This window comes from Peromyscus leucopus, chromosome 19 (genome assembly GCF_004664715.2).
Source record: "Peromyscus leucopus breed LL Stock chromosome 19, UCI_PerLeu_2.1, whole genome shotgun sequence".
NCBI classification, from domain to species: Eukaryota; Metazoa; Chordata; class Mammalia; order Rodentia; family Cricetidae; genus Peromyscus; species Peromyscus leucopus.
This window is the reverse complement of record NC_051079.1, coordinates 58695058-58704639: the sequence shown is the minus strand read 5'-3', so window position 1 is coordinate 58704639 and position 9582 is coordinate 58695058.

Below are 9582 nucleotides of genomic sequence, written 5' to 3'. Positions count from 1 at the left end.
TTCCTACTTATTATGTGACATAAGGACCTTCAAAGGAAGACTCCTGTGTCAAGGAACCTCAAAACATACTTACCTTTATTTTCTTTTTTTTTTTAAAATTTATTTATTAAATTTAATTTTACATATCAGCCACGGATTCCCTTGTTCTCCCCCCTCCCATCCACCCCCTGCCTCCCCCCCAGCCCACCCCCCATTCCCATCTCCTCCAGGGCAAAGACTTCCCCGAGGATTGAGTTCATCCTGGTAGATTCAGTCCAGGCATGTCCCGTCTCCTCCTCCCAGGCTGAGCCAAGTGTCCCTGTATAAGCCCCAGGTTCCAAACTGCCAGTTCATGCACTGAGGACAGGCCCCGGTCCCACTGTCTGGATGCCTCCCAAGCAGATCAAGCTAATCAACTGGTGCAAGTTGAGGCATGCCCAGATACATTCCTACTCATCACTTTATTATGCATGATCTTTAAGTAAGCATGCTTAGTTATGGACCTACTTCTATACGAATACAGGCTTACTAAAATAAAAAAAAAAATGCCCACGCTTGCTTTGGTCCAGGAGGGGACTGTTTTGGAAATGTCTCTGGTGCTTTCTTTACTGGGCACAAATAATCTAAATAATAAACAAGTAATAAATCTCTGTCCAATCATTTTTCTCTCTTCTACACTTATTTTGACTTTGCTCTTACTGAGATTTGAACCCATTATGTTAGGTTACATTACGTCATCAAGAGAGACAAAGATGAACCAAGGGGTCGCCAGTCATTTATATTGCTATTCAGCCATGTCTTTTCACATTTCCGTTACTAGATGTGTTGGACACCCAGAACCTACGCAAGAAACTAGTGCAGTTTAGTGGTATATATGCTTCCTTTTCATAAACTGTCTTTGAAAATTTGCAAGAGTTATACCTCACTTCTTGTGTCTAACGCTGGTTTCTGATTGTGGGGGTGTTCACTGGCTTGTTCATTATTCTCTGGTTGTTTTGCCAACTTTTTCAAATTGCTGTCAGCTAATATTATTTTTAGCTGACTTTCTGCATCTTTTAGAGACTCCAGATTTCTCTCCATTTTCAATTAATCTTAGCATTCCTTACTCCATCCAACTTTGACTTTTCCTTTGAACTGCTAAAATAATTGATATATATATATATATATATATATATATATATATATATATATATATATATATATATATAGTGGTATTGTGTTCCCCAAAATACTGTGCACTCTAATAAACTTATCTGGGCTCAGAGACAGAACAGCCACAATATTAAACATAGACATTAGGCAGTGGTAGCACATGCCTTTAATCCTAGCATTCCAGAGGCAGAAATCCCTCTGGATCTCTGTGAGTTCAAGGTCACATTGGAAACAGCCAGGCATGGTGACTCACTCCTTTAATCCCAGAAAGTGAGCCTTTAATACCAGGAAGTGATGGCAGAAAGCAGAAAGGTATATAAGACATGAGGACCAGAAACTAGAAGCATTTGCCTGGTTAAGCATTTTGGATGGTTAAGCTTTCAGGCTTTTGAGTAACAGTTCAGCTGAGACCCATTCTGGATGAGGACTCAGAGGCTTCCAGTCTGAAGAAACAGAATCAGCTGAGGAACTGGCAAGGTGAGGTAGCTGTGGCTTGTTGTGCTTCTCTGATCTTCCAGCATTCACCCCAATAACTGGCCTCAGGTTTGATTTTATTAATAAGAATTTCTAAGATTCCTGCTACATATATATATATATATATATATATATATATATATATATAGTCATTATGTTGTTTCATTCTTATTCATCAAAAACATTCTTAATCTTATTAATCTTAAAAGATACTACTTTTGGACACAACACCATAAATTCAAGAATATTTTAATATATGGCTGGGGATATAGCTTAATTATATATACCCAGTGTTCCCAAGACCCTAGGTATTGTTCTCAGCCAAATGTTAAAAGTAAACAAACAAACAAACACAATTAGAACAACAACAATACTTAGATCTCTCTGGCTTGCAATTTTTGTTTTAAATTAAGGTTAGTTATTTGTGCGATTCACAGGACGTGTAAGTTTCTCTTGTGTGTTCTTTGTCCCGAAAGATTCATTATATTTATTGGATATGTATTTGGAAAACTGACTTGAGTTCAATACTTAGATGCAAATAAATAAATAAATAAATAAATAAACAAATAAACAAACAAACAAATATATCTTTTTAAAAGAAAGAGAACTTGTCAATTCAATCAAAACCTGTACACCTAATATTTATAGTAGGGTCACAGTTGGTCAAATATAATATAGTGAGTTCAGTGAGAAGTGACTACACAAAGGAATATGAAAACAATTAAAAAGAAAGGCTTTAAAAATAATGCAGTCTTAATGCATGAAGGTGTGGAGGAAACAGTGGCTGGACAAGCACTGAGGAAGGGAACTGAGGATCAGTGCAGGAAATGATGTGGAGCTTTCTCCAGGAGGAACTGCTCGAGAAAAAAGATAGCATATGCCCTTCTTGGTCATGGTAGTTTTGCTGTGTTAAATACTGTCATATTTATTCCTAGCTGCCATACAACTGTTCTATTAATCTTTTCCCAAGGAATGTTTTTAAATTAGACTTAGAATCATGTTCTCTCCTCTTGGAGAAGTCTTCCATTTAGTTTCTCCCTAGAGAATTCAACAAGCCCTGGGAAACTGGCAAGGGCCCAGAAGATAAAGACGGCATCTCCTTTAGCAGTCAAGACAAGTTAGGCCTTTGATCTATCACCAAGATGAGGGTTAACTCTACATCGTAAAAATCTTTGTTTCCCCTAGCAAATTAGCAGAGACTAAACACTTTTAGAATATTTGGAATGCTATCAGTTTATATACACATTTTAAAAATTCTAACATTGTCACCACCACACAAAGCAAATCTTGCCGTTCTTAGCTGATTATACTAATGAAAAGAAACCAAAGATGGAGAGATGAGGGAAATACTACACTTTGAATTCATTATAAAATTTAATTCATAGTAAAAATAATGTTTTAATATGAGAATATTTAGTTCAATTTATGGGTGACCAAACGTAAACCCAAAATATAAGGTATTATTTTCTAAATTAAAGGATAGTATGTGACGGGGGGGGGGGAAGATTTAGAGAAAATTGGGGATGCAGAAATGAAAGAGGGTAATCAAATCATATGACATGAAAGAAAATATGGAATAAAGTGACTAAGTGGCAAAGGTGAGAGTGGGGAGAGATGTGAAGGAAGAGGAGCAATAAAACAAAGTATAAATGAAGAAGCTGCAACAAAACCCATTGTTTTATATGCTATTGGTGTGTGGGGTAGCATACATGGTGGTGTGTATATACCTGCATTGTGTGTACATGTACATGCAAGGGCACATGCATGTATATGGAGGTCAGTGTTGGGTACTTTCTTCAGTGAGTCTTCGAGTTTAATTTTAGATTCATTAAATGTGAAGCTCATCAATTTGGGCAGGCTGGCCAACTAATGAACTTAAAGGATCGACTTATCGCCAAACCCCTTACCTAAAGGCTGGAGCTGGAGGCACATTATGCAATGTGCAACTTATAAAATGGGTTCTGGGGATCTGAAGAAGGAAAGAAGACACTTTCTGAACTGAGCTGTTTTCCAGTCAAAAATGTTATTTTTAAAACACTAAAATTGCTTTGGAAATAAGAAAATACTTTAATTGTGGCTCTTAAACTGATAGAAAATTTAACATCTGAGATGGTCAGTGTTGATTATCATCTTGAGAGAATCTGGACTCACTCGTGAGGGAGGCTTCTGGGTACATTTGAGGGGGATTATCTGGATTAAAGTTAGCCTTTGAGAATGTCTTTGAGGGATTGTCTTGGTGTTATTAATTAATGTGGCAAGACCCATCTTAATTATGAGTGGGATCATTCTCTTGGTAGGAGATCCCGAACTATGTGAAATGGGAGAAAACTAGTTGAGTGCTAGCATGTGTTCATTAATCTCTTTCCTGCTTCTTGACCATGGATGCCCTGTGACCATCTGCTCTCAGTTTCTTTCTCCTTTATTTTGCTCCCTTATATAGGATGTACATAATCTGTGTGATCCACAGTAAACCTTTACTCTCTTAAGTCATTTGGCAAGGGTATGTTTCCACACCAACAGAAAAACAGACAGTAAGACAGAAATTGCACAGAACTCCAAAATATCAACACAAACTGTTCAGACACCTGAGCCTATCTGGGACATTTCATATTCAAATGTGTCAAAGAATGTGGTGGCAACAGAATAAGAATAAGTGGTAATCATGATCACACAGGTCCAGGATTGTCCAGGTAGATCTTTAGGTCTCAAATTTAGCTAGCATGCCCTTGAAGCACTTTTCTTGTGAAGCATTTTAATCCATCACTTAGAAATATATGAAGATTTATATGCAAATTTAATGTATTTCAATTTAATATGTTCAGACTGAGATATAGTGCCTATAGAAATTATAGGAGAACCTTTTTTTAATTCATTGCTCCACTGAAAATATTATTTATTTATTTTTCATTAACAGATAAAATAATGGGTTACTTTATAAAATATTGGAATATTCCTAAATACTTAGTCATGGACGTTCCCCCTCACCTCAGCTTCTCTCCCCCACACCCCACATCCCTGCCACTCCTGGCCAAATGTGCAGTTCTGCCTCTAGTGGTACCTCTTTCACTTTCATATTAAACATGTTCTATTACATCTCTACCACCATTCTTCCTTAAACCCTATTTTTCCCCTCTGTGAAATGGGCCCCTGTGAAAAATAGCAATTGAACCTCAGTAGTTTAGAATCACATTTATATCTGTCATTCTTGATAGTATTTAAAAGGCTTATAATTCTTTTTTTATAAAGAAAAAAAATTTATTCATTTTACATACCAAAGTCCCCCTCTTCCCTCTTCCTGCCCCTCCAGCCTCCTCCTGCCAATCCACCCTCCCATTCCCTCCTACAAGAAGGTAAGGCCTCCCATGGAGAGGTACATTTAGTAGAGGCAAGTCCAAGCCCCAAGCCCCTTTCCGCCGGCCTCAAGGCTGTGCGAGGTGTCCCATCATAGAAGTGGATTTCAAAAGACTTACTCATGCACCAGGAATGGATTCTGATCCTACTGCCAAGGGGGCCCTTAAGCAGATCATGCTACACAACTGTTTGGCTATGTAGAGGGCCTAGTCCAGTCACATGCATGGCTCCACAACTGTTGATCCAACTTTCAGAGCTCTCACTAGTTTGATTTGGTTATGCCTGTAGGTTTCCCCATCAGGATCTTGATGCCCCTTGCTCATAGAATCCCTCTTCTCTCTTTGACTTGAGTCCTGGATTATTTTTTTTAAATTTTTGTTTATCCTTAGAAAATAATATGCACATCATGATCATGGTCTCTTCTCAAAGTTGCCCAGGACTCATATCCTCTCCCTCCCAACTTTGCTTTATCCTTTCTTAAAATATGTATTCATTTAGTTTGAAAGTTAGGTGTATGTATGTGTGTTGGGTGTGTTTATGTGTACTACATACATACAGATGTCCTCAGAAGCCAGGGAGTGTCAGAGCCCCTGGAAGAGGCAGTGGTGAGCTATCTGATGTGCATGCTAAGAAACAAACTCACGTCTGCTACAAGAGTAGCAAGCACTCTTAATTTTTGAGTCATCCCTACACTCTTTTTTCTTCCTTCTATAATTATTTATTTACTTAGTTTTACCTCTGTGAGCATGAGTGATGATTCCTCTACTGGGGTATGGGACCTACCAGTTGCCACACTCCTAAAGAAAAGTGACTCTCCCTTGCCTGTCTGACATTAACAGCGTGCACACCGTATCTCAACTGGGGTGGAAACCCTGTAGCCTCTCCAGTCCATGTTGGAATTTTTAACTGATTTGATGTCGTGAAAGTCTTGTGTAGGCAAAAACTATTGTGTGTGTATATGTGCAACAGCCACATCATTCCAGAAAACAGCATTCCACAGCACATCTCTCCATCCTCCATCCTTGCCACTCTTTCTGCCCTCTCTTCCATGATGCCTTGGGGTTGGGGAGTGATATAGTCATCCCATCCCTGGCTGAGCATTCAGTCCTTTGTTTACAGCACTGTGAATGCTAGTATGTCTCTGTAATAACCACTACCAACTTCAAAAAGAATTTTCTGTGACCAAAGTTGAGAGCAGCAGTAATGTATACTTACATCACACACACATACACACACACACACACACACACACACACACACACACACACACAGAGTGAGACACAGACAGAGAGATAGAGATAGAGAGAGACAATGGGAGGGAGGAAGAGGAGAGACAGAGACAGAGAGAGAGAGCATTTTGACAACATAACCACTTAGAAAAACATCAATAGATTCAGCCCAGGGCCCATAATTTCCCTAGCCATTGATTTTGACTGTGTTTACATTGCCAGACATGAACTCCCTCCAGAGGAGCAGGCCTCAATTCCAATCAGTAAAAGTGCTTGGTAATTCTTATAAACAGTCATGACACCATTGTACAATGGGTACCTCTTCTCTAGAAGGTCAGAATTGCAGCATGCAGGGCCCATCGCTGTATAAGACAATTATCTGTTCTCTTCCTCCCCAGCAGCACGGATAGCACCCTCCAGGACTATGAAATCTAGCAAATGGAGAGTTTCCTCCAGTTCAAGATTGATCTCTCAATATCATCATGTTATATATTACTATAGCTCTGTACTACTACTTTCAATCTGTCTTGGTGATACCATCTAAGTATAATATACAAAAAGAATTTAATAAAAAACTAAGATGGTTGATTTCTTTGTGTCCTGAACCAAAATGTCATGATGAAGCTACTTGGGAACCTATGACATAGCAATCCAAGTTAAATATATATATAATATTAGGTGACAGTAGAGCACATATAACACAGAAGAACATGGGAAGAATACTGAAACAGTCATGGGAAGAGTGGTGTGGGGAAAAGCAGTGGGTCTAGGTGAGGCCAAACTAAGCATGTGAGAAGAAGCTTAATAGAACTCTACTAGTTTGGAAGCTAATAAAAGTATATTTTAAAAGTGTTTGAATAGAAGTATTCTACATTGATGAATAATACTGCTCCCATAATACATGGGTTATTAAAAGAAATTTTCAGTGCCAGACATGGTCACCTCTCTGAGTTATTTATGAGGGGGGCGGCACCTGAAACAGCACAGACTACTGCCACTGTTCTTGATTTCCAAGGTAACAAAGTGATAATACTGTTAAAATTTTAAAAATTGAATTTTAATTTTTAATTATGTATGTGTGCATGGAGGGGGTAGGGTGTGTGAATGTGAGTGCAGTGCCTACAGAGTCCAGAAGAGGGCAATAGTTCTCTTGGAGCTTCCTTATTGCCATGTGAGTGGCCCTACATCGAAGCTGGGAAACAAACTCAGGTATGCACCCTTCACTGTCAAGCTGTCTCTTCAGTTCTGTTCCCAGTGGCATAGCAATGGTGATGACTACTCTTGGTTGTCAACTTGGCAATATCCGAAATTAACTAAAGCCTAAGCATTTGGATACACCTGTGAGGGATTTTTTTTTTTTAAACAAATCCAATCATTTCAAGTGGAAAGGCCCAGTTTTAATCCAGATATTTTAAGGTGGGATGATCTACCTTTAATCTGGGCCACAACTTCTGCTGGTAGCTTAAATAAAAGACACAGACGAAGGAAGCTCTCTTTTTACCTCCTTGCCTTCACTCCTATAGGCAAGTCTATTCCCTCACTGACATTAGAGACTAGTTCTTGATGATTCCAGACCTACTGAAACACCCAGCTTTGTGGGCTGAACAACTACTGGATTCTTGGACCTTCCATTGGCAGGCATTCATTGCAGGCTAGCTGGACCACAGCCCGTAAGCCACTATAATAAATTCTCTTTATATATCTATATATAGATTCATTCTATTAGTTCTGTTCCTCTAGAGAACACTGACTAATACAGATTTGAAACCAGAAGTAGTTCTTGAGTAACAGAAGTATAAGGATGAATTTTTTAATAATTTGTTTTAATATTACATATCAGCCACGGATTCCCCTATCCTCCCTCCTCCCGCTCCTTCCCCCCAGCCCAAACCCCCCATTCCCATCTCCTCCAGGGCAAGGACTCCCCTGGGGATTCAGCTCAGCCTGGTAGATTCAGTCCAGGTGGGTCCAGTCCCCTCCTCCCTTCACCCAGGCTGAGCAAAGTGTCCCTACATAGGCCCCAGGTTCCAAACAGCTAGCTCATGCACTAAGGACAGGTCCCAGTCCCACTGCCTGGGTGCCTCCCAAACAGTTCAAGCTGATCAACTGTGTCACTTATCCAGGGGGCCTGATCCAGTTGGGGGCTCCTCAGCTATTGGTTCATAGTTCATGTGTTTTCACTAGTTTGGCTATTCGTCCCTGTGCTTTTTCCATTCTTGGTCTCAACAATTCTCGCTCATACAATCCCTCCTCTTTCTCGACTCCCAGAGCTCCACCTGGGGCTTGGCCATTAATCTCTGCATCTGCTTCCATCAGTCACTGGTTGAGGTTTCTAACACTATAGTTAGGGTGTTTGGCCATCCTATCACCAGAGTAGGGTCAGTTTAGACTTTCTCTCAACCACTGCCAGCAGTCTGTTATGGGAGTATCTTTATGGATTTCTGGGGACCTCTCTAGCACTTTGCTTCTTCCTATTCCCATGGGGTCTTTATTTATCATGGTCTCTTTTTCCTTGTTCTCCTTCTCTGTTCTTGATCCAGCTGGGGTCTCCCGCTCCCCTAAGCTCTCTTTCCCTCGACTCTTGCCCTTCATTACCCCCCCCACATCCAGTTTGCTCATGTATATCTCATCCATTTCTCTGTCATTGGGCCATCCTTGTGTCTTTCTTAGGGTCCTATTTTCTAGTTAGCCTCCCTGGAGTTGTGAGTAGGAGTCTAGTCATTCTTTGTTTTACATCTAGTTTCCAATTGGGAATCAATCTCCCCCAAGATCCAGCTATACCACTCTTGGGCATATACCCAAGGAATGTTCAATCATACCACAAGGGCACATGCTCAGCTATGTTCATAGCAGCATTGTTTGTAATAGCCAGAACCTGAAAACAACCTAGATGCCCTTCAACTGAAGAATGGATAAATAAAATGTGGGACATATACACAATGGAGTGCTACTCAGCAGAGAAAAACAATGACATCATGAGGTTTGCAGGAAAATGGGTGGAACTAGAAAAAATCATCCTGAGTGAGGTAACTCAGACTCAGAAAGACAAACATGGTATGTACTCACTCATAGGAGGATACTAGATGTAAAACAAAGGATGATTTTTTTTAAAGTATTTGCAATCGTGTTTCCAATTTGGCAACACCTACATTCACTGAAACCTCCCCTAGAAGCTCAGAGAGTATTTATTGGCCATGGTGTGAACTATTTTAAAAACTTATAAAGAAATGCATTTGATTATTTTGATTGACTAGTTGTGTGAGGCAACAGATTTGGTTACTCTATTTACAAAACTTTTGACAATTTTTGGAAAAATAAGGGAAATGGTGAAAATGATTGGTTGTTCCTAGCATCTCTGGATTAATTGACAAAGGAAAAAAATAAGCTCCATTATAAA